This window comes from Etheostoma spectabile, unplaced genomic scaffold, assembly GCF_008692095.1.
Source record: "Etheostoma spectabile isolate EspeVRDwgs_2016 unplaced genomic scaffold, UIUC_Espe_1.0 scaffold00001814, whole genome shotgun sequence".
In the NCBI taxonomy this organism is placed as follows: domain Eukaryota; kingdom Metazoa; phylum Chordata; class Actinopteri; order Perciformes; family Percidae; genus Etheostoma; species Etheostoma spectabile.
In genome coordinates this window covers 51,978-77,529 of record NW_022602814.1, presented here as the reverse complement: position 1 = coordinate 77,529, position 25,552 = coordinate 51,978, and the positions used below count along the sequence as shown (strand labels likewise).

The following is a 25,552-nucleotide window of genomic DNA, read 5'->3' as shown; positions in this document are numbered from 1 at the left end:
AGACCAACTTGTGTTTGAAACCTGGAATGCAATCCCCGACATTTATGTCAACATGAAAAAGTATGCACTTGGAGTCCTGTCGATCTTTGGATCCACATATGTATGCGAGCAGGTGTTCTCCAACATGAACTTTATTAAAAACAAACACCGCCCACGCCTCACAGATGACAGCTTAGAGTCCTGTGTGAAGATGAAGGTGACCGCGTACAGCCCCGATGTGCAGACGCTGTGCGCTGAGGTTCAGGAGGAGAAATCACATTGACCAAGTATGATCAGTATTTTAATTGCCTATTATTTTGCAAATATTCACATTTTTTCATTGTTCAGTGAAATAGACATTTTATTATTCAGGTTGACGGCTGACTGCACGGCGCCGGTAAAAGGATGACGGCACGCAGAGAGAGGACGGCATTTTTGTTTACTGCCAGTGGATAATTTAAGATCGGCGTTTTGTTTCATTACTACAAGGACTCAAATAGACATTGAGTGTTTTATTTAACGTTCAACACAACGTCTTTTTTTTGGAGTTAAAAATGTTTTGTTGTATGCAGAAATTCATTTTCCCTGCAGTTGTTCATTGATTTCATAATTGTAACACAGTATAGTTTGTTTATACATAGCACAAAGGCAAAAAAAAGTTATATACAGTGTTATTTAATTTAAAATTTCAAAAGGGTTTTGTGGCTCCCAGTGCTTTCTTTTCTGTGTGAAACGTGTCCAAATGGCTCTTTGAGTGGTAAAGGTTGCTGACTCCTGCCCTAGACCAACGAGCCACGTAAAACCACTTTCAGCAATTAGCAATTACCAATTTTCCATCAAGTACGTGTGATCAGTCAGTGACTAGAAAGGCAAATGTTAAGTAGTTTGGTGTTTTTATGGCTCCACTGCCAGATTGAGCTTTCTGATTACATTGGACGAAAGACTACTTTTGAAGCAAAACATTTTACCAACATTGGAACTTGAATTTTGGGAAAAAGGAAATGCAGCTTGGATTTGTCACTGACTTGAAAGACTATGGTCAGGTAGATTGTCATGGGGTCTTTTCACGTCTCCACTGAACGAGTCAGTTTCCTGATCTCATTTGATACAAAATATTTTTACCAAAACACAGACTTGATTTTGTCAGTAAAAAGTGATAGTAAAATCGTGATGAATTTGCCACGCCGATGACACTCTTTTCCATCACACTCAATAAATAAACCAGATTATTTAATTCATGCAAAGTGGTCTCATCAGCGACCTACTGGACCCAACGCGAGAATCATACCCACAGACCAACAAGCCATGAAACACAGAGTTCTAGCAATTTTCCATCAAGGAAATTCAGCTACAATCTGTCAAGGTCTTAAGTATTAGCCTGTATAACATCCAGGGAGCTGCATCAGCAGAGGATGGTTTTGATCCATCAACCTCTGGGTTACAACCCAAGCACGCTTCCGCTGCGCCACTTTGCTCTGCTGTCTACACTCAGGGGAAGGAAAATTCTGGGATTTCCATTTTGAGGGACAGTGGCAACCAAGGTTCCAACAGCTTTTGGGTTGCAAAGTTAAACATTTGGTAGACCTTGCAACTATCATTTATGTGAGCTTCCTGCTTACCTCGAAGAATCTTGAAGCAGTCTACTGAAGCAATAATGAGCCAATACCTTGTTAAAAAATGTTATCAACACCCTTCACTCTTTGCAATTTTCTCTGACATTGTTATTTTAGAAAATTGTAACCAGCATTAAATGAGTAGTTTTAGGTCTGTGTGAATGTGGGCCGAGTATTTACCTCGGCTGAACTTGTGAACATCTCTTTGGCATATTCCCAGTCTGATCAAGTCCAGGTGCTGGAAAATCTGTGATTCACGTTTTGAGGGAATGGGATCTGCATGTGCTTTCTTACCAGAAAGTTTCTGGAAGTCCAAATGGCATCTTTGATGGCGGCCAGGGTGAGCCACTGATTGCAAAGTTACATGCTGGTATCTGTTTCTTTGGCCTGACGGATGGACAGACGACACAAAAGCATAATACTTCTTGCCAAGACATAACAAGAAACAAAAAAAAGAGGCGGGGGAGACAGAGTTAAGCCCTGAAAGAATAGAGAACTACAGACAAAAGATGTGAAATAGTGCCAAGTGTGACCAGAAGAATTGGGAAAAAAACTAGAACGTCCACAAGTACAAACCTTTCTTCAAGAACTTTTTATTGTGGTCACATTGGCCCTCATTTATGTAACGTGCATACGACCTAAAACCGGCGTAGGACGGGCGTACGCCGATTCCTACGCAAAGTTTGGCAAAGTATGTGGAGTACATAAGTCTCCACATACATTGTTTTTATTAAGATTGAAGACCAAATTTTACGAAATTTTCCCAACCATTGAGAGTGCCTCGTTGGCGCAGTAGGCAGCGCGTCAGTCTCATAATCTGAAGGTTGTGAGCTCAACCCTCACACGGGGCAGGTGTTTTAAAAACAAAAAAATACAACTGATACTGGAAATACAGCGACTTTCAGGTGGTTGAATACTGGCACAAGCATGGAAGTTGTGATTCTGTGGTTATTTCTGAGACAAGGAAGGCATTCTTTAAGAGGGTGGGGGGGGCTGCCTCAACTGGTTGGGGTGACAGAGAGAGAAGAGACATGGAGAATTGTAGCAGAGGGTGTCTAGCAGGTGACTCCAACCACCGATCTAAACTCCTTAACAGTAGGAGTAGGGCAGGTCACCACTACATCGTAGTGATTTGTGATTATGCAACATGTTACCCAGAGGCTTTCTCCCTCAGAAACACCAAGGCTAGACAAGTGGCCAATAGTTTACTTCAACATTTTTCCCGGGTAGGGGTCCCAACAGAAATCTTAACCGATCAGAAAACTAACTGAACATTGAAGGAGGTAGACTCCCTGTTAGGGATCCGGGGCATTAAAACAACACCCTACATAGTTTGTGGCTTCATGAACAATATTGTGTTATCTCATAGCTACTGGAAGCCACCCGTCTCCACCAGTGCATTTCTCAATGCCCAGATGTGTTACAAGATTTGCAGTGAGTGTTGTGTTGTCCAGCAGAAAGGCAACAGATGTGTTGCTTTTCGACTAGATTTACACCATAGCAGTGCAAGCATTTTCCCAAGGCTCACTTTTCAGCCACCGCCATGTTTTGAAACCATATACAACATAAATATTACATATTTCACCCAGGTGTCTTCTCTTCTTCAATGATCTCACAAAAAGTAAAAAAAAAGCCAAAAACATTCAGGGGATGTAGCTCAGTGGTAGAGCGCATGCTTTGCATGTATGAGGCCCCGGGTTCAATCCCCGGCATCTATCATACAATTAGCAGAGGATGGTTTCGATCCATCAACCTCTGGGTTATGGGCCCAGCACGCTTCCGCTGCACCACTCTGCTCTACCATTAATACTCAGGGGCAGGAAGATGTGTGATTGACATTTTGAGGGAAGGTTTGGGAACCCGCGGCCACCAAGGTACCAACAGCTCATGGGTTGTAAAGTTAAACATTTGGTAGATATGGTTGCTCCTTGCCACTATCTTTTATGTGAGCTTCCTGATTACTCACACATTGATTAGTCACATGTAACGCTTGTGATTGGCTGGTGTTTTAAAACAAGGGCTCCGCTCTACCACCTGAGCTATCGAAGGGACCTAATACATATGTACGCACTTTCCATTTATATTTATATGATAACACAGGACCCCCTGGAGGGTATTTCTTTAGATTTTGCAAAACATTCACAAACTCGCAGATCAACTGACAAGAATCCCACCCAAAAAAGGGATTTTACACCTGGAACGAGCAATTTTTTATTTCCTGTGGGGGTCCAAGGGACCGAGTGCAAAGAAGAGTGACAAAGAAGCCAAAGGAGAAAGGAGGGAAGGGGAGCAGATTTACAGCTATACACATAACAGCAGCCACGGCCCCATCCAGAAATCCTAAGACTGCAGTTATGGCACGGTTCCGGATGGGATCATACCTCAGAAGATTGAAGATCTTGTAGCGGCCCCTCGGATTTATGGACTCAGACGCAGAGAGTTTCAAACGGGTGTCACTTAATTCTTCTTCTTAAGGAGCACCAGGCACCATTTGTATCATGAACACCGTGAAAACTACAGAAAACACAAGTACAAAATGTTTCAATGTTGATTCACAAACATTAAAATATTAATCATATTCACATATTAATCGTACCTTATTCCGCTCTCCGAGGGCGCTAATCAACGAGTTTCCCTCCATTAACTTGCATGCTCTCTAGCTTGACACATTCTCACAGTTGGAGCTCTTAGAAATACCATGTGCAAACAACAAGAATAATAAAGTAAATCACAATGCGAACCTTTTCTTTACAAAATTCAAACGGATGAATGATTAATAACTTACAAGTTTTACCACTCTGACGATGCGTGAGCAACACATTGTAAAGAGAGTATGACCGGAAGTGTAGCGTCAAACAAAATACAAGAAGAAGAAAATGGCGCTTTTCAAAATAAAAGCAGAACCGACCACAAATAACACTAGAACTGCAATGTATTGTTAACATAAAAATATAATACTGTGTAGGAGAATAGAATTGCAATTTATCAGAGACATTTACAGATCTTACCCTTTGATCTTAAAGTACCTGGTAGGGATGAGCGAGTACAGCATTATCTGTATCTGTATCTGTACTCGGACTGGGGCCTAACCCGGAAGTGGACAGGGTTTAACCCGGAAGTGGGTTGGGTTGTCTGGAAATCGGCGGGGCTTTAACCAGTATGTTATTTTAAGCATGCAATAGATACAGTTTGAACAGAAATTGTTGTATTTATTGCTGATTAGAAAAGTATTTCCATGACAACACAAGGAATCTTTTTGTGTGTAGGGGAGGGGTACTGTGACTAGCCTATCACAGAATAGTGTAGGGGAGGGGTGCTGTGACTAGCCTATCACAGAATAGTGTAGGGGAGGGGTGCTGTGACTAGCCTATCACAGAACGCAGACACAGTCAGCTACACGTCAGTCAGATTTTCTAACAATCCGAGCACAGATATGGACTCGTATTACTCGTGTTATTCTTGTATTTGGCAAAAGTGCTTTATCCATACCAGATACTCGTTTCTGCCGAGTATCCGGCTCATCTCTAGTGTCTAACAACTCTGTGCACTTTACCCATGTCCTGCTTTACTCAGCAGTTGAAAAGGATTTGTGCAAATTTGTATAGCACAGTGTTGTGGGATGTGGTGACCTCCTTGCATTTATGTTAATTAATGCAAAAATCAGTCTCAATGCCCAGATGGGTTGCAAGATTTGCAGTGAATATCACATTGTCTAGTGATGGTGGTGTAGTAGTGAGCATAGCTACCTTCCAAGCAGTTGGTTTATCACCACTTTTTGAGTTGTCGTGGTCGAGTGTTTAAGGCACTTGACTAGAAATCCATTGGGGTCTCCCCACGAAGGTCCAAATCTTGCCGACAATGAAAGGCATCCTTAGCGTTGGTAGCAAACCAATGACACATCACATTATAAAAAATCTCAGTTGTGCCTTCGTGAACAATATTGTATTATCCCATAGGTACTGGAAGCCTGATTTAGGGTCTTAGCCATGCTGAACACAGCCTGAGCCAAGGCCCGCTTTCCCCTCATGAGTCACCCCAGTGGGCGCTGTAGATCACTGCCTGATAAAGCCAACAGAACCACATTATCTGCAAAGACCATAAAAGGATTCTAAGGTGCCCAGACTTGACACACTGCTGCGCCTTGAGACGTGTTGGTCATGTCCAGGAGTTGTACTCTTCCATCGCTTGACAATATTCCCTTTTAGGATCAAGAGTTCTTCTCCCACGCTGAACACAGGCTGAGCCAAGGGCCACTTTCCCCTCATGAGTAGTCCAACGCGTTCTCCGGGACTTCCTTGAGTCCTTGTAGTATTGTGACAGGCGGAGATACTGTCCATTATACTAACGAGGAATGGCCAAGTTTAAAATTTGGCACATCATTCGATAGGTGGCGCTACTCCAGCATTTAGGCCACATCCACTTTTGTACTTTATAGTACAAACCTTAAAGTAAACGGTTGTTTTTTTCAATTCTTCTGGTCACACTTGGCACTATTCCACAACTTTTGTCTGTAGTTCTCTATTTTGTCAGGGCTTAACTCTGTCTAACGCAACTCTTTTTTTTGTTTCTTGTTATGTCCCGGCAAGAAATATTATTCTTTTGGTCGTCTGTCCATCTCTACATCAGAATCAGAAATACTTTATTGATCCCCGAAAGGAACTTTGGAAAAACAAGATCCTTCAAGCCGGATTTGAACCAGCGACCTAAGGATTTCAGCTTTATGCGTCTACAGTCCTCCGCTCTACCAACTGAGCTATTGAAGGGAATTAGCACATACTTATGCACTTCCCATTCTTGTGAATGTGAAAACATAGGACCCCCTGGAGGGAATTTCTGACTCATCAGGGGCTGATAGAGCACACTTTGAGTCTCAATGCCCAGATGTATTACAAGATTTGAAGTGAACAGTGCATTGCCCGGCGATGGTGGTATAGTGGTGAGCATAGCTGCCTTCCAAGCAGTTGACCTGGGTTCGATTCCCAGCCATCGCAGTAGCTTTCTTTGAGTTGTGTTAATTGCTTTTTTTTTACAACAAGTCAACAGAAAGGTTACTTGCCCAACCTGGTTTGATAAAATCTCTTTGAGCTGCATGATTATTATGCCGAAATGATAACGACAATTATTTGATCAATATGGAGATCACGATTAATTATCACAATTATTTGTTGATTTTCTACTCCAAAGTGCTGGAAAGGAAGGTTTCAGGTTGAACCTCAGGTTAACAAGGAACAATCCAAGCAAGGTGATTGATGGATGATTTTAGTTACTTCACCAAGTTCAGGCCAAATGACACAGCTGTAAGAGACCACATTGGTTGCCTTCCAGCTATGTAATATATGCAAATGGCAGTGGTGGGATTAGAACCCACGCCTCCAGAGAGTGGAGAGTGAGCCTTAATCCAGCGCCTTAGACCCCTCGGCCCCATTCCTGCGAGTACCAACTCTCCACATCGTGAGAGACACAGGGGCCGTAACTAACGGTATGCTTGTTAATGTTATGGAAAAAAAACCTTTGCAAGTAAAAAGCCATAACTTTATTAAAAACTGCTAATACTTTATTAAAAAAAATTATCACACTTTTTCATTTTTCTCTGGCATTGTTGATTAGAATATTGTAACCAGCATTAAGTGAGTAGGTTTAGGTCTGTGTGAATATGGGCCGAGCATTTACCTGGGCTGAATTTGTGAACATCTCCTTTTGCTTATTCACTGTAAAGAGCCATTACTCCTCCAACTGCCAACTATTGTTCCAGAGACAATAGGATATACAGTTTTAGATTGCAAGGTAACTGTCCAAGACCAAAGACTACACGGAAATACCTCAAGTGATCAAAACAGTTTGCCAAAATTCGCAGCATATAAAACCACTCTTCAAAATATGTTCATGTACCATTCAAAAACAAAAGTACAATCATAAAACACATAATACTTAGATACTGCAGCCATCCTGATCACAGCCACGGGGGGATCTGCTTGTGCTTTCTTACCAGCAAGTTTCTGGAGGTCCAAATAGCATCTTTGATGTTAACAAAGGTTAGCCACAAAAGTGTATAGCTGTAAATCTGCTCCCTAAAAACAATAACAGGTCTGGCACTCCTTTCCCTCTTTGGCTTCTTGGTTAGCTACAAACATCCTTGGGTGGACTTGAACCACCATCCTTTCAGTTAACAACCAACCGCGCTGAACTATTGCGCCACAGAGACTGCGCTTGTCTTTTCTCACGACCACGAAATCTCCAGGCTGCAGCATGTGGAGCGGTCCTCCAGCTGGGTAGGGCAAGGCAGCAGAAACCTGGATTCTTATGTGAGAGAGAGCAGAAGACAGTTGTACACCCTACTCTAACATCTCATGCTCACACAGAGCCCAGAAGCTCTAGAAGCTTCCAACCCTCACACAGGGTGTTCTGCCAAAAAGGGTCTCAAACGGAGGTTACTGCGCGTTCTTACCCTCATTCCTAGTACGTAGTTTTGTTCTTAACGTGTGGCTATCTCTTGACAACCGACTTTTTCCCCTCTGACGGTGTGAGATCAACAAATTTCATCATGATATGCTCAAATGCCCGCTTTACAAAATTTACCCTTTATGCAAATGTTGTGAAGACCATGTTGTCATTAACAATAATAGCCCTTGCCCCTTTGGCACATGGCCCTGCCCATGCTATTATTACCCATTTAGATCTCACATTTCCCTGTGGATTATCATTACTATTAAAAAAAAAATTTTTAAGTAAGAATTGAAACCTTTGAAGGTGTGAAACACCTTCTGCTCCTCCCATTTGAGACATGGCCCCCGCCATGGCTCATCTTAGCTACCAATTCTTAGGTAAGCAGGGCCCGTCATCGCTCTGATATAGGCCCCTAACACAAGTTGCACCATCTAACAGCCATACATCCTTCTCAGTCTGGGGAAGTTTTCTTGCATGTTTTTGCTTTGTGCCCCTCTGCTGCCAGGTGACACTAAAAATGTAATAGTGTAATAGTTAATCTCTCAAGGCTCCCTCTCTCAGAGCTTCGTTATAGACTGTTGGACTGTCAACAAATACTTGTCCTAAACGTGTGAAAATGTATGCCTTACCATCCAACAGGAATGCAAACCAGAATGTGCTGTCTTTGTCCACTGGAACACTGAAAAAAAACAATAGACAAACAAACAACAGAAAAATATTGTGCCCCCCTGGAATTCCTTGAAGAATAGCCTAGTGTACGGTGTAGTACGTTAGGTGCACGTGCGTGGACCACTGCATTTACTGCTTTTGAGGTCCTGAACAAAACGCCATTTGAGCGGTTTCCCCTTATCACGAATTTTCTTGACGGGGAAAATAGGCGTGCGACATGGAACAATAACTCCTGCTTTCAATAGAGAGTTAAAGACTGGTCGAATTCCATCTTGTTTCAGAGGCTACAGATAATTTTTGGGCCTGAAGTCTGTGCGCGGTTTGATGACATCAGGCTGACAATTGTTCTGAGATTTATCACATTTATGCGCTTCCCACAGGTGCGTCGGCACTTGGGACAGCAATGGTGAGATCTCTGTGGGGGAAATATTCAATGCTTAATCAAAAAATGTGTGTGTGTGTGTGTGTGTTTCAGCTTCTTTCCGCTGGAACACACTGCGCGCGGTGGTCACTGTGTGACAGGAGCTTCCGATAAACTCCCGTGGAAAGGGAGGTGTGAACGTCCCCCTCCACGGTTTCAGTCCAGTCAGTCAGCTGGTCACAGTCTAGGACAAAGTGTCCCAAGTTTCTCCACTGATCTGTGGGAGGTTAGACAAAAGAGAGATATGAGCTTATGAGTGCTAGATTCTGAAAAACATTCTCTTCTTATCAAGGTTACTTCTACTGCACATCTATATTCAAGCAAGTATGTAAGCACACTCAAGCTCATCTGTATCTTCCTTGAAAAAAATCTTCAACAAACGTCCTCTGTTTCTGATGAGACAAAATAAGTGGAATGTAAGTTTAGTTCTGACATGAAGTCAGCAAGGGGTTAAATCACATCTCTGGCCTCATGCAGCAGGCCTGCAGCCTGACCCAGAGAGAGATACACCACTGAAAAAATCAGCTAAGATGTGTGTGTGTGTGTATGTGAAAACATAGTCAGACTGGCTGTGACTTCTAATCTCACAACCTTGAGACCTGTAGGAGTTTGAAATACTCCTCTTCCGAACATTAGATCCCTACCTAACAAATTCACTGGACACAGGAGAGAGCAAAACCATTTTTCCCTTCTCTCCTGCTCTGAATCATTTAGATCCCTATGTACACACATCCATTGGAGATAAAAAATTCTGGAACAATAGCTCCACTTGCACCCCTTTAAAGAACTACTCTACTAGGAAGCTTTTGATTTGCAAAATAAAGATTTTTGAACATAATTTGCACATCATTTGTAAACCGAAATAAACCAAAAACTCTACATCCCTTCCCTACACCTTTAAGATCGTAGTAGCCAATTCATACACCTCAGATAAAAACATTGCATAAGTAGAAACACCTTCTACAAGTTTTCTTTCCCTAGGTGACAATATTGCGTCTAGAATTCTCCCTATCGTGTGTGGAAGAGTGTGATGTTTATGGCTGTAGCTGTGAAAGCATTTACTTCATTGCAAGCAGATTAGTTAGTGTGTGTTTTTTTCATTTTCACTTCCCTTATCCGGTGCAGACTGGCTCAGACTCTCCACCACTCCCGTTCCCCTCCTCCCTTTCGTCCGCCCGTTGCTGGCTGTAGGTGTGATACCCAGCTGGGGGACCCCTCGGTTGTCGTTCCCCTTCTTGTTTTGGGGATGGGCATTCGTCTGCCCAGTGACCTCTTCCTCCACAGTTGAGACATGTGTCTCGGTCCACTGCTGGCCTTTGCCCTCCACCTCGCCCTCTGCCTTTCCTCTCGCTTCGCCTTTGCTTTTGCCCCCCCCCCCTCTCAAGCCAATGTTGACACTGTCAAAGTTATTTTTCTTCTTTTCAGCTTGTTCCGCTGATTTGTTGCATTGGATGACCGTACCTGATGCTGCTGTTAATGTCAGATGTAGGTGGGGGAGAGGCCGTGGCTGCTTGTAGAGAGAGAGAGAGCGTGCAGCGAGGTGGGTGCTGTGTGGGATCTGCTCCCTTCCTGGCGCTTGCTTCTGGGGGAGACACTGACGGTGTTTCTCCCTTCGGCCTGGATGTTGGAGGAGGAGTAGGGTGGTGGTGGGTCGAGCAGCTGATCACCATCTTTAAAACTCGGATAGAGGGAAAATGCATTAGTGACAGTGTTTATATCTCCTTTCTGTATTTCAACAGCATTACCTGTTCCCTCCTTAGTAACTAGTTTTTTGTTCTGTTTCCTTTCCCTACGAGTGGCTTCTTTCATCCACTGACTAAAACATTCTTTGTTTTTTTTCTATTTGAATCAGATCTTGGGTGCTAATCGTCTTTCCCCCTCTCAATAATTTTTCTTTTCGTCTAAATCCTGTTTTAGCAGGATTTAGAAGTTTACCTGTAACTTAAAGAACCATGTTCAGGAAACCTGTGTTTTGTTGTCCTAATAAACCAAGCATTCTAAAGCCTGCGGACCATGGTTCGTCATCATTCCATCCAATACCGGCCCTAAAGAAACGTGTGATTTTGTGCTCTTGTTATACATTTCCAAAAATAGTTAACAAGCAGCCGAAGTACTTCTTTTACGTATAATCGTCACTATACGGCCTAGTTTAGTTCTCGGTAAACTTTGCGGGAAAACCTGCAAACAGCTGTAACTCCATTTAAGCTACAATGACTGTTTATCTGTGATAGATTTCTTTTCGATGAAAATCCTGATAAGCAGCTATGATGTCTGTTTATCTGTATGATTTTGAAATCTATTCGTCACCCCGTTCTAGTCCGTATTGGATGCAATGATGTCAATTGGCTCTTTTTCTCTGTCATACCAAACAATCTGGGTGACAACAAAAAACCTTTTTCTCCTGTTTTGTACACACACAACCCAAAATTTCCCAAAACAAAAGATAGACTTTCACCGACTACCCTCAGTGGAACCACGGCCAATCTCTGTCCCACAAAGTGTCTCAATATCCAATTCAAATTGTTTATAGGCAAAACTTCAACTTAAATGAAACTTCAACTTACCCCCGCTGTTTGAAATTGCTTCCTTTTCGTTTGGACTTCAGAGTGGAATCAGCGAGCCTTCCGTGGTTCCTGACCCTTTTTTAATTATTTTTTTATATTATATAAAAATATTAATATAAAAATAATATTTGTATATTATTTTTTTATTCTATACCTGGACCTTTGTCTTTTACAGTACATTCTGTACCTGGAATTTTGTCTTTTATAGCACATTTTGTAGCTGGTCCCGTTTTTAATTCTTTCTCCTTTTACTTTCTCTCAATCTCTGTCTCTGCCTGCTCTAGTAAACCATTCACAGACGCTTATCTGTGCTTTCCATCAAAACCATACTCATCTACCCATTCTTTCACAAATTCTATGCTTCCCGGGAAGATTTTTTCCATAAAGTTCACATCTTTAGGGACTTTTACACTCTGTTTCTGACCCATATCTCCTCCCAAATTTACTTCACAACTCACAAATCCCACAATAAAAGCTGCGCTGCACCAACCTGTTGCCTTGGTCTAAGCAAAATCCCACAAAGAACCACAAGTTATCACAATAAACAGCTGTGCAGCACCAACCTTATTGTTTTCAAACAAATAGTAAATGGTCACAAACAACACAGTAACCCGCTATGAATCAACACACATAGCGTAACAACAGAAACACAAAACAGTAACTCGCTATGGATCAACACACATAGCGTCACAGCAAAAACACAAAACAGTAAAAACACAAAACTAATTCACAGAACAACAAACAAACAGAATCACAAGATAGCGCTATCAATAAAGCATGTGATCACCCTGCCAAACTTCTGAAATTAATCAGAATGGCCTCTTGACATTCCCGTTTCCCCGCTCGGGGAAAAATGTCTCATTGAAAATATCAACTGATATTTCCCTGTTATCGCCTCAGCTGTGTCCCAGACCGAAAAATAAACACCAACTTTACACTTACTTCAAGCTTTATATCTGGCCCCAGGCAACAGAATATATTACTCAATATGGTCCCAGACCGTAAGAATAAACATCAATGATACTTTCACTTAGCTTTGCAATAACGGGACCCCAGGCCCCCTGTGCACCTTTCCTGCAGTAGAACGTGTGTCCACTCAGAAGCATAAAAACTGCATCACTCACCCGTGTCTGTTCGCTCCTTGACCGTGGAAGTCGTCACCGAAAAGAGCAGGGCAGCGCCGGATCAACCTATGGCCCCGTCCCACAAAGGGTGGACGGCTGTTAACAGATTCTCCGGCCTTGATCGAGCGCGGTCCTGGTCCTCTCAGCTGTTGACTCCCGGGTTTCGGCACCAGAAAATGTCAGGTTCATAACACTTTAACTTACTAAATAAACACGGTCAAGCAAGAAAAGAGACTCAGACGGCAAATTAGCAGTTTGATAGACAATTGCAAGAGGGAAGGTCACGCGAAGAGCCTCCTATCTGCAGCAAGGCTCTGGTGGAACTTCAGCGATTTCTCTGCAGCTCTGTCTCTTTATTCGCAATTGTTGAAACAAGGACATCTGTTATTTGGGTTATGCCTATGTTGAGAAAAACCAGGGCAAAGTGCAGGTCGCTGGAGCGAAGTATACTCTGAGTGACCTCCAAAGCTAAGATATTTACTGCTTGTGATATTCAACAGTGAGACATTTATGACCTCTTGTAAGAAACAGCAGCAACACAGAAAAAGAGGGAGAGCAAAGAGAAACACAGTATTGTTAAATGTGCATATAATATTATAAAATATAATAAGCATGTAAGACTATATGACAAGCAAGATATGAATATATATAATAAGCATGAAAGTTATAATATTTTAAGACACTACTACAGAGAAATATGAAATAAAAGACTTATAAAAATAAATTTCTCTGTCAGTTTCTGTCAACAATGTCCACCTGAATCCAGAAATGTCCCTGCCAGATGGAAAATAGACTGACAATTGGGTCAACATTGTGCAATTATCTTCAAAATGTCCACTGAGTCCACAGATATACCTTCCAGATGGGAAATAAACTGATAACTGTCTTTATGGTCTAAATGTGTCAATATTGCCGTACAATGCCCACATTGAGTCCAGATGTGTCCCTTTTGGTTCTTGATCTATGCTATTACCCCAAAAGTTCACAACTAGGCCGAGGGCAACTGGACTTGGTAAAATGTTCTCTGCAGATTTTTTGTCCCTTATACAAGAGACTTCTTTTGTTGTTGTTTTTACACAGAAAGGGTTGGACACAGTGCCCACTCACCCACCCATATCTGACAATTGAAAGCTGTGGGGAAAGGGGGGTTCCAAAGCTAATAGACCATCAACAAGCAATTCTGATGCACTATACTGGCCCATTCAGGATGAGCACTGTAAACTATGACTGCAGCAACACAAGTTCAAATTTCAGTGATACCTAATTTTTATGGTGATTACGAGACTGAATGCAAAGTGTGTATCCCCCATGTTTCTCAAAGCCTATCACTTCCAGTCAATACTGTCAAATTTGGAGCTCCTTCCAATTACATTAACAACCAGGTGACTCCTCAACATGACCCCACCAACGTACTGTTTACAGTCTAAATGACCAAGGAGAATAACCCTGTTAGCTTACTTTAAACTAGATGTGAAAAGTTGAAAGGTTGATCTTTTTCACCTATACTGTGACTTAGAAACAGGTTCCACTGAGACTTGAACTTAGACCGCTGGATTCACAGTGCAGAGTGCTACCCATTACACCATTGAACCTTTAAAAGTGTTGCAAGGGTTTGCTAGGCAGTTTCTTTCATAATATCCACATGTGTGATATTAAAGGCACACAACAATCACAACAATTATTGGCCAACTTAAGTCATTTAGTTAGCTAAGCGTTCAGAGGATGTGGGAAAAAGCAAGTCAAGAACAGGTTTTAAAGGACTTGCCACAGACAGTGAAGACAGCAGTAGATATGTCTACTGTGTACAAACACATGGTAACTTTACATCTGTTGACAATAAAGATGCCCACAAAACCCTGTAGTGGCCATTGAGTTTCTTGCGCACATTCATGTCCTCTTAAATACATAGAACTGCTTTATTCCCAATATCATGTCTCAGAAAAACAGTAGATGTCAGAAGTGGGATTTGAACCCACACCTCCAGTGGAGACTGCGACCTGAACGCAGCGCCTTGGACCGCTCGGCCATCCTGACTGATCCAACAAATAATTTGTAGGACCTGTCTCAAAAATTATAATATAGTAAATTAAACATGTCACGATACAGTAGGTTCTCAGTCATCCATGTCATAGTTAACAAGGGAAGGTTTCTCAACTGTCAGCCCAAATATATGAAGACATGGAGACATGGAAGAAAGTCACCAGGGTGGCAATCTGTTATAGTACCACTGTATGCATGTGTACCTGCATGCATTTCAAAATGTAGGCTAAGAAAAAAAAGAAAAAGAGCCATATTGACACAAAAAAAAGAATTTTACAGCAGAAAGCCCCATTTTAAGGACACACAGCAGACCTACAATGAAAGTGTAATTGCACTGCTTTGAAAATAGTAAGAACCTTCTTCATCACAAACCTGATGGTGCAGTACTTGATCTACATGGATCCACTTGCTGTCCCTCTGGCTGTTCCTCTCTCTGTCCCATTTATGTTTTCTTCCTCCTCACTCTCTTCTTCATCCTCCTCACCCTCTTCTTCATCTTCCTCACCCTCTGGAATATCCCTCTCTGTGTCAGAGCCCTCACTTTCATCATATGCCCTCTCTCCAAACTCCCAGAACTCCTCTGGCTCTCCCTCTTCCTGCTCTTCAGTCCCTTGATTTGTTTCTCTCACAGCTGTTTTTCTCACTTTTTTTTTAACAGGGCGCTATATCACTTCCTCGTTTCATGATAAATATTAATATAGCGCTGCTCTGGGAGTGCAGCGCTATACACACAAAGAAAAATCACATCTACAAAAATAAATTTTGGCAGATGTGACTCCCTGATGGTCTAGTGGCTAGGATTTGGAGCTCTCACTGCCGTGGCCCGGGTTCAATTCCCGGTCAGGACTTGACAGATACAGGTGCAACATTTGAAAGAGTAAGTTCCTAGACTTGTTTTTGGTTGGTTTAGATTTGTCAAATTCTTCCTCATTAGTTTAACGCTAGAACCCCAACACTTTTAAAGAGTTCCATTCCCTTTAAATCAAACCCCCGACAGCGGATGTATCCTGTTGACATCATTGATCATAAACACTTAATCTGCCTCCATTTCAATAACAATTCTTTTCATTTTTCAAACAATAACTAAACCCCTAACCAACATTTTTTTCCAAAAAAACAATGTCTGGGAATGTCAAGTAAGTAATGTTATTTTGGATTCAGGTCCAAATTTTAACATTTTAGTGCAATGCAAAGGTGCATAACAGATTGCTTTCTACTTACCTGGAGCGATTCAAAGCAGGGGTGGCCAACTAGTCAAGGAACAGCAAGAGACTTGGTATTTAAGACTACAAACTGACTATGTGACAGATGTGTAATCTGTCATGTCCTGCCTTCTGAAGCTCCAGCCAGGCGCCATTCCTCGCCTAAAACAACATGAGTCATTCCAGTAAGTGAAGAGGAAACTCACATGTACAAAGATAAATTTGGAAAATATGACTCCCTGATAGTCTAGTGGCTAGGATTTGGCGCTCTCACCGCTGCGGCCCGGGTTCGATTCCCGGTCAGGGAATGGTCAGGACTTGATACACTCTAAAGCAGATCTGTACTTTTACATACATTTTCATGTTAACTTTACAGAATTTTTCTGTTGTTTTTTTTTAAATACAGAAAAGCACCAATAAATTACAAAATAAACTGTGAATTTAAGGGACAACTAGCACGTGTGAAACCACCTGTGGGAGTGGAACATGGATGTGTAGAGATGGCTTTCAAACAATGCACCTTTTGACATTTTGAAATGTCACAGTAGGAAAAGCAAAGGTATAAATAAAATGAATTATGTCTCAACTCAATTTAGATTTTACAGTAGAAATAAGGCATTACAAAGTCAAGAAACTAGGTGCTGATAGTGAAGGGCAAATGAAGCTTTGGTGAAGCACTGAACCACTTAGAGGAATTGGTTTGAAAATGGGTTCATTACTGGAAGCTTCAGTAACAGCGACCTCGCCTGGTGAAGGGCCAAGGCTGCATCCAAATGATCCTGACAAGATAGTGGACAGGAGGCTTTAGACTAGTGACACTCACGGGATACCATTCTTTTTAAAATAAAGATTGATGGATTTGTGTATTGTTTTATTAGGTATTAGGTAAAGAGTGCTTGGGGTAACAGAGGATGTGCTTGTGTAACTATGGCCGGGGGGTATGTGGGACAGGGACCACTCATCAATTTTTATTAAGGAACATTATTTTTTCCACATGTTTGTGCATATGCACCAAACAAGAGTTTGGGGTATTTGGCCTTCTTGGAGACCTTGAATAGAGTCCTCTATGGGGCTCCAGTAGGGGACTCCATAGTTCTGCTGTGGGACTTCAACGCACACGTGGGCAATGATGGAGATACTTGGAGAGGCGTGATTGGGAGGAACGGCCTCCCTGATCTGAACCAGAGTGGTTGTCTGTTGTTAGACTTCTGTGCTAGTCATGGATTGTTCATAACAAACACCATGTTCGAACACAGGGTGCTCATAAGTGTAGGTGGTACCAGAGCACCCTAGAGCAATGATTGATTTTTATAATTGTTGTGATCTGAGGCCGTATGTTTTGGACACTCAGGTGAAGAGAGGGGCGGAGCGGTCAACTGATCACCATCTGGTGGTGAGTTAGGTCAGGGGTTGGGGAGGACTCTGGACAGACCTGGTAAGCCCTAACGGGTAGTACAGGTAAATTGGGAACATCTGGAGGAGGCCCCTGTCCAACAGACTCGCTGACTGAAAGTTGCAAGGGGTTTCAGCTCACAGGCGCTAGGGGGGAGCGAGACGACCACGATTCAACTCATTCCAATGACTCCGAAGCTGTTCTGTTGGGTAAATTAAGCTAAAAATAAATGCATAGTTGTATAAGTTCTGTTTATTTCTTCCCAGATTGACTCCCAGGACATATGAGAAGTGTTTTACAGGAGACTGGCTCAGCTCGTACTGCTCTGTGTGTGATATCAATACATATCTGGAAGATTCATGTTCCCTTTAAGGTCCTACAACCGTTTTTAACATTCAAGCGACCTCAGTGCAGCACAAATATTCTAATAGCCCAGTTTGTTCTGAAAGAAATAATGTTGATATCTTGACTGGAGACACCATGGTTGATGTTTTACAAGCTTTTATAGAAAATAGAAGCAGACGGACAATGAGCTATGAAAATGACCTTAGGTCTCAGAGGGTTAAATAATAGGAAGTTGCTGAGCACACACAGTTACTGGAGTTAGAGAAAATGACGTCCCAAACGGCGCATACTTGTGTGTACTGCTCTTGTGCAAAGACATCCATCTTTTGTTTTTATTAGATTAGATTCAACTTTATTGTCATTGTGCAGAGTACAAGTACAAAGACAACAAAATGCAGTTTGTGTCCAATCAAAAAAGAGCAATGTGATATACAAAGTACAGACAGGTGGTGCATTGGCAGGACAAGAAATATATTAGTGTTATTTTTAGTTTTTTTTACTGTTTAATAGCATTTTTTCAAGAACAATTTTCAGTCTGATTGTGAGTTGGCTAGTTAGCTAACATTAGCTTCCATGCTACATGAATAAGACAGACAGAGATGTCCCTCATCTGGTGATAGAACCCTGATTTCCCCCCCGTCCTGTTGGCTCAGAGCTCCATAGACTCAGTCCACAGGTACAAATTAGTTTGAGAGGTTGTCATCACTGAGTTGTGGTTGTGATGGAAAATGAACCAGAGTAAAAAAAAGTACACAAGTAAATGTTGCACTGCATGCTTGCAGCTGTCATTCTGTTCATGGAAATATCAATCTACACATTTGTGAATATTTTTTCTGTGACTTCACATTCAGAATACCGGTGTGTGAATATTTTCTACTAGTGCAAATTAAAAATCAGATTTTTTTTTACAAGCTCTCGTGTGTTTTTTCATTGTGTGACATCAAATTAAAATCACACGTGTGTGAATATTTTTGCAAGTGCAAATTTTATTTTTACAAGTCTAAATGTACACATATAAGTTCAGATTTTTTTGTTCTGCAAGCTCTCACCTTTGGCCGCATATTTCCCTTCATATGAGTCAGAGCCAGCAGCACCAAGGAAGAGCAGCCTCTCCTACGGCGAGTGGTGGTGACCCACGGGGAAACTTTGGTTTCCCAGTCAGTTCCAGTAGTACAGGTGAGAAAGTGGTGGATAAAACGAGGACTGTGGGCCGGCGTTGTTGGTACGTGAGTGGAAATACATCCAACATGCTAACGCATATCCAACGCCATCACCCAGACATGCCAATCACTGGAACAAGACAAAAAACTATCCAACGTCTCCTCCCTACAGTGGTTAACCAGCCTTTAGATCCAAATACAATAGGGCCAAAAAAAATCACAAATTTACACATCACCTTCAATGCCCCGTATCCACTCGTAGAGTAACCTGGCTTCAAGTATTTGCTGTATGTACGCAACCTTGTTACAACATGCCATCCCGTCCACCGGGACTTCAGTGTACCGTTCCACCCCTTTAATACATGTCAATCAAGCTGAGCCTGTAAAGGCCACACCGTCTGATTAGTCAAGTGGAAACACCTGTGGGAGTGGAACATGGATGTAAGTAAGTAAGTAAGTAAATTTATTTGTATAGCACTTTTCTCAGATAAAGATCACAAAGTGCTTCACAACAAAAGGAAGCATTAACAACTCTCATACATACAGTGCATTACAAAAAACAAAACAAAAGAATAACACGTACACATAAGACCAGCCTAACCACCCTACAATCTAGTTAAAAGCCTCTTTAAAAAGCAGAGTTTTCAACTGAGTTTTAAAATTTTCCACACAATCTAAGCAGCGCATGGAAGGAGGCAAAGCGTTCCACAACCTCGGTGCAACAACCTGAAAAGAACGGTCCCCCTAGTTTTAAAATGTGTAAGGGGGCAACTAATAGTCTCTGACCTGTTGATCTCAGACTGCGTGAGGATGTACGCAGCTGTATCAGGTCTGAGATGTATGGGGAGGCTTGTCCTTGTAGGGCTCTAAAAGTTAAGACCAAAATTTGAAGTGCATTCTAAAAATCACTGGTAACCAATGAAGTGAAGCTAAAACTGGAGTAATATGTGCCCTCTTACTCGTGTGGGTTAAAAGCCTAGCAGCAGAATTTTGGACGCTCTGGAGACGACAAAGATCCTTCTTATTAAGGCAAATAAAAAGACTGTTACAATAGTCTAAGCGAGACGAGATAAAAGCATGAATAATCATCTCCAACTCGGCTTTTGACACCAAGGCTCTTATCTTTGAAATGTTCCTTAATTGAAAGAAACAGTTTTTAATAAGTTGTTTCGAGTGTTTCTCCAGAGACATGGCCGCATCGAAAACAACACCTAAGCTCCTGAGACTGGGCTGAACAGACGAGCCTAAGTCACCAATGTGTTTCTTAATCTGAGGGATGCTCTGCTCCGGAGCAATGATTAAAGTTTCAGTCTTGGCTGAGTTCAACATTAAAAAGTTGTCATTTAGCCACTGCTTGATCCTACTCAGACAATTCATTAAAGATGACAGTTTAAATAACTCAGTAGGCTTAAAGGAACAGTATAACTGAATGTCATCTGCATACAAGTGATAAGAAACATCCTGAAACTGGCTTATTATCTTTCCTAGAGGGAATATATACAGAAGGAAAAGAATTGGTCCCAGGACAGAACCCTGAGGAACACCACTCGATAAACCTGCAATATCTGACATGTTCTGATTGATATAGACACTAAAACTTCTACCAGTAAGGTAAGATGAAAACCATTTCAAAGCTGATCCAGATATCCCTAATAGAGCCTGAAGTTTATTAAGCATAATATTGTGATCAATAGTGTCAAAGGCAGATGTAAGGTCCAACAAAACTAACACTGTATGCTTCCCAGAATCAGCAGACATCAAAATATCGCTTGAAACTTTCACCAGTGCAGTTTCCGTAGAATGTTTTTTACGGAAACCTGATTGATATTTATCAAAATATCATTTATCTCTAAGAAAGAAGTAAGCTGCTCTGCTACCACTTTCTCTAGAATCTTTGCCATGAATGGGAGTTTAGATATAGGTCTATAATTCGAGGGTTGCAATGGGTCTAAACTAGGCTTTTTAAGAACAGGTTCGACAATAGCATGTTTGAAAAGTCAGGAACCACCCCAGTTAAAAGAGAAGTATTAATCATTTCTACAACACAGGGGCCAATACTATCAAAAACCTGCTTGAACAGCATAGTCGGGAGAACATCACTCTGGCCATAAGAGGGCTTCAGCTTATCTAGTAGAGTGGTAACATCGAATAATGACACAAGTTTAAAAGAGAAACACGGATAGGAAAGAGCCAATGTACAGGCCTTGTACTCAGGGGGTGGTGAAATGCTAGCTCTGATATCCTTAATTTTTCCAACAAAGAAGTTAAGGAATACATTACTATTCAACAGAGAGAGCACCGCAATTTGAGAAACAGATGGAGAAACAATAGAGTTAATAGAATCAAATAAGAATTTGGGGTTTTTCTTGTTAGATGATATTAGCTGAGAGAAGTAGTTAGTTCTAGCATTCTTCAGGAGTTCATTTAGAGAAGCAGTTAGTTCCCTAAGATAGAGCCTGTGGACTTCGAGTTTAGTTGTTTTCCATAAGCGCTCTATTTTCCGACGTTTACTTCTAAGGTTCTGAATAGATGAATTAATCCACGGGCAGGGCTTTTTAACAGACACAATGTTTGATTTCATAGGAGCCACTTCATCTAGAATTGTTAAACATTGGCTGTTAAAAGACTCCACAAACACATTTACATCACTACAACCTCTTAGCTGGCATGGATCAAACAAGATAGAAAACTTCCTAGCAACATCCTGGTTAAAAACTCTCCTCTGAGCCTTAATTCTCAGGGGCGGGGGGTCCCGTGGTAGGTTTAAGTTAAAGAAAACACAACTATGGTCACTCACATGGACATCCTTCACACTCACATTTACTATCTCAAGACCTAATGAGAAAACAAGGTCCAGGGTGTGCCCCTTTAAGTGAGTAGGACCTGAGACATATTGTGTAAAGTTAAAAGAGTCAGTGATAGATATGAGGTCTGTAGCTGCTATACATGACATATCATCAATATGAAGATTAAAATCTCCAATAATTAAAACTTTCTCCAGCTTGATTATAGAGGTTAGCAAATCAGTAAAATCAGTAAGGAAGATACCTGCAGGGCCAGGAGGACGGTAAATTAACACACAATAAAATATGTTAACAGAACCGACCTTAATCATCTGTGACTCAAAGAGGAAAATGTTTCACAGTGGATTCCTCTGCATAAAAAACTGTCTCGATACACAACAGCAAGGCCTCCACCTCGGCGAACCGTTCGAGGTGTCCCAATCACTGAGCAACCTGCTGGGCAGAGCTCATTTAAATGTGCGGCTTCCTTATCCTTTTGCCATGTTTCTGTGAGGAACATAAAATCCATCTTTTCCGTGAAGATAAGATCGTTGATGGCATGCGCCTTGTTTGTGATGGAACGAGCATTTAGCAGCGCTAAACGGAGCGCTGATGGCAGACCGGTCTCCTTAGTAGCAGGTTGAAGTGGCCGCAAACACCTAGTGCAGACACGTGATTTCCAGCGGTGTCGTGGGGCCAATCGCTGACCAGGCAGGTCAGACACAAACTGCAGTTTCCCAACTGCAAGTCCACCGCCGCCCCACGGTGACCAAAGGGGATCCCGTCCAGCGGGCAGAGCGAGCTGAAGGCCACCCTGCGACAGCACCCCCCGCCACTTATATCCCGAGGAAAAATCGGCAGCAGCCACCGCGGCCGCCGCCCGCAGAGAAGCCCGGGCACCCCCATCGCCGAAGACAGCCTCATCGCGACCCGAACGCCAGCTCTGCAACCCCTTTTCCTTCGTCTCTTCTTTGGATTTCCACGATCCCGAAGCAAAAATCGGCAATCAAATAGGCTGGGTACACACACCAGCGGGGGTGGAAAAGTTTGACTGTAACTCTCCCAGCTGTTACTGAGTCCTTCCATATACACTCCAATGTTCATCAGGGTGACACGATCGTATGTTAAAACAGCAGTAACGCAGTGGTTTAAAGGCAGGGTTAATGTGACTATAAAGAGACATACACAAACAAATAAAAACGACATAAATGGGACGCAGCAACGGCCGTGCCAAACAAAGGCGCCATCTTGTCAGTCTGTGTAGAGATGGGCTTTCAAACAATGCACCTTTTTGATATGTCAAAGTTGGAAAAGCAAAGGTAGAAATAAAATTAATTATGGCTTAACTCAGTTTATATTTTTACACTGGACATAAAGCATTATAAAGTCAAGAAAGTAGCTGTTAACTCTTTCAAGTAACCTTGTCCACCATGGACTAAATATACTTCAAGACTGACTATAACTTCAGTAAATTAGAAAGCTTAGTATGTTTCACTGCCTTCACTCATGTTAGCTTTCCATATATCTGCTATAACCACTCTGATCATATTCCCTTCATCAATACCCCATAAAGAAGCAAAGAACAATCATCAATGACAGAGAGCATATGAAGTGAATCATTACTCTCTGTCAGCTTCACGCTTAGAACGGAATATCACAACTCATCATCGTGGTCAGCGAGACCAAACATTTTAGAAACACATTCCTCAAGTCAGAAACTCTAGAAATGATCACTGAAAGTATAGTCTTGGTTAGAAGGGGGGGAACTGCATCTCATTCACTGCAGAGTGATTGTCACTCAGGGTTCAGAGGGACAGAAGCTAATCGTTACGTGCTCCAGATGACTCTGAGGTGAGAAAATCTATTTAGATCTTTAAGAAGACCGATATGTAGATTGAATTAGATTTTCAGTCACTGTTGTCTCAATACTTCAGTGTCAGCCTACTTATTCTCTACAATAAATGCTCCAGTCCTTTCTTTGCATTAATACTGGTTCTTAACATGCTTCCACCGGCTGGAAAACAACATAATAAATTACCATAGTTATGCGGACGATACACAAATTTACATAACCTTATCGCCAGGGGACTAGAGTCCAATACATAAACTGACTAAGTGTATTGAACAAATTAATGGCTGGATGTGCCAGAACTTTCTGAAATTAATTTAACCCGTTTGTGCCGGATGCTTCGCGACGACACATCTACCGCCGGTTACTGCGTTGCGCAACTCTGAACCTCCTGCCGGCTGCTGCGTGGCGCAGCATTTTGTATTCGTCATTGGTTCAAAATACACATGAGGCGGGTCTTGTTGGCTATTTAAAGCCATGTGACCACCAAAATGTAGTGTAGTTTGCTGAAAATCATGTCAATCAACCAGACATACATGTGCGTTTGTTTATGAAGTTTTGAGAGACGAGCGAGAAAACGGCTCCGACAGAGGAAGTGGTAGATTATGATGAGGACATTCTCCCCCAAACTCCTCACTATCTTCCACCTCAATGTCTCTCCCCTTGCTGTCAAAATCCTCCTCTGATTGCCTTGTAGCCGTTTTCTTGCTCGTCTCTCAAACATTCATAAACAAACGCACATGTATGTTTTATTGATTGACGTGATTTTCAGCAAACTACGGTACATTTTGGTGGTCACATGGCCAACAAGACCCACCTCATGTGTATTTGAACCAATGACAGTGCGTTCTCTGCTGCACGCGCCATGAAAAGACTGACAAATACAAAATGCTGCGCCACGCAGCAGCCGGCAGGAGGTTCCAAGTTGCGCAACGCAGTAACCGGCGGTAGATGTGTCGTCGCGAAGCATCCGGCGCAAACGGGTTAAGGAAAAACTGAGGTGGTTGTTTTTGGAGCAAAAGAGGAATGATTAAAGTCTGCGCTCAGCTTCAAACAACAATGTTAAAAACAACAGACAAAGCCAGAAATCTTGGTGTAGTCATGGACTCAGACCTGAATTTTAACAGCCACATTAAGACAATTACAAAGTCAGCCTATTATCACCTTAAGAATATGTCAAGTGTTAAAGGACTTATGTGTCAACAGGATTTGGAAAAACTGGTCCATGCTTTCATCTTCAGTAGACTTGACTACTGTAACGGGGTCTTTACAGGTCTCCCTAAAAAATCAATCAGACAGCTGCAGCTGATTCAGAACGCTGAAGGCTGAAGACCTTTCCTTTTGATGCTGCCTTTCTTTAAATGGTTGTTAATTTCTTCAATGTTTGATTTCGTATACTGCACTGTAAATTTTCTTCTTGTGTTTTATCTGATTTTATTTTTTAACTGTTTATTCTTGTGTTTTATCTCTTTTTATTTTTTAACTCTTTTTTAACTGTTTTTGTGTAAAGTACTTTGAATTACTCTGTGGCTAAAAAGTGCTATACAAATAAAGCTTCCTTGCCTTGAATAGGTTATCAATATTACTGTAAATCAGTATTACACTGCTTTTCATGTTGTCGTGGCCGAGTGGTTAAGGCGATGGACTTGAAATCCATTGGGGTCTCCCCTCGCAGGTTCGAGTCCTGCCGACAACGAAAGCCATAATTTAATGGTTATCACAAATCTCATTATACTAAATGGCAGATGTGCCGTCATGGACAATCTTGTAATATCTCATAGGTAATGGAAGCCACCAATGCATCTCTGAGCATTTGCTTTCAGTCTCAATACCCAGATGTGTTGCAAAATTTGCAGTGAACGTTGTATTGTCCAGCGATGGTGGTATAGTGATGAGCATAGCTGCCTTCCAAGCAGTTGATATGGCTTTGATTCCCAGCCAGTAACTTTCTTTGAGTGACGTTACT

General features: G+C 41.9%; 7 non-coding genes across 7 annotated transcripts; 4 read left to right on the top strand and 3 right to left on the bottom strand.

Annotated features, from left to right (window-relative positions):
- Positions 1-3,238: 3,238 nt before the first annotated feature.
- trnaa-ugc (transfer RNA alanine (anticodon UGC)) lies at positions 3,239-3,311 on the top strand. The gene has a single exon. It is a non-coding gene; the product is annotated as a tRNA-Ala (tRNA).
- Positions 3,312-6,267: 2,956 nt separating this feature from the next.
- trnay-gua (transfer RNA tyrosine (anticodon GUA)) lies at positions 6,268-6,355 on the bottom strand. Its single transcript is given in 2 exon segments — positions 6,268-6,303; positions 6,319-6,355. It is a non-coding gene; the product is annotated as a tRNA-Tyr (tRNA).
- A 156-nt stretch (positions 6,356-6,511) lies between these two features.
- On the top strand, positions 6,512-6,583 carry trnag-ucc (transfer RNA glycine (anticodon UCC)). Its single transcript has one exon. It is a non-coding gene; the product is annotated as a tRNA-Gly (tRNA).
- An 8,182-nt stretch (positions 6,584-14,765) lies between these two features.
- trnal-cag (transfer RNA leucine (anticodon CAG)) lies at positions 14,766-14,848 on the bottom strand. Its single transcript has one exon. It is a non-coding gene; the product is annotated as a tRNA-Leu (tRNA).
- A 1,444-nt stretch (positions 14,849-16,292) lies between these two features.
- Positions 16,293-16,364, top strand: trnae-cuc (transfer RNA glutamic acid (anticodon CUC)). The gene has a single exon. It is a non-coding gene; the product is annotated as a tRNA-Glu (tRNA).
- Positions 16,365-23,270: 6,906 nt separating this feature from the next.
- On the bottom strand, positions 23,271-23,486 carry LOC116675334 (small nucleolar RNA U3). Its single transcript, XR_004328384.1, has one exon. It is a non-coding gene; the product is annotated as a small nucleolar RNA U3 (small nucleolar RNA).
- Positions 23,487-25,200: 1,714 nt separating this feature from the next.
- On the top strand, positions 25,201-25,282 carry trnas-uga (transfer RNA serine (anticodon UGA)). The gene has a single exon. It is a non-coding gene; the product is annotated as a tRNA-Ser (tRNA).
- The last annotated feature ends 270 nt before the right edge of the window (positions 25,283-25,552 follow it).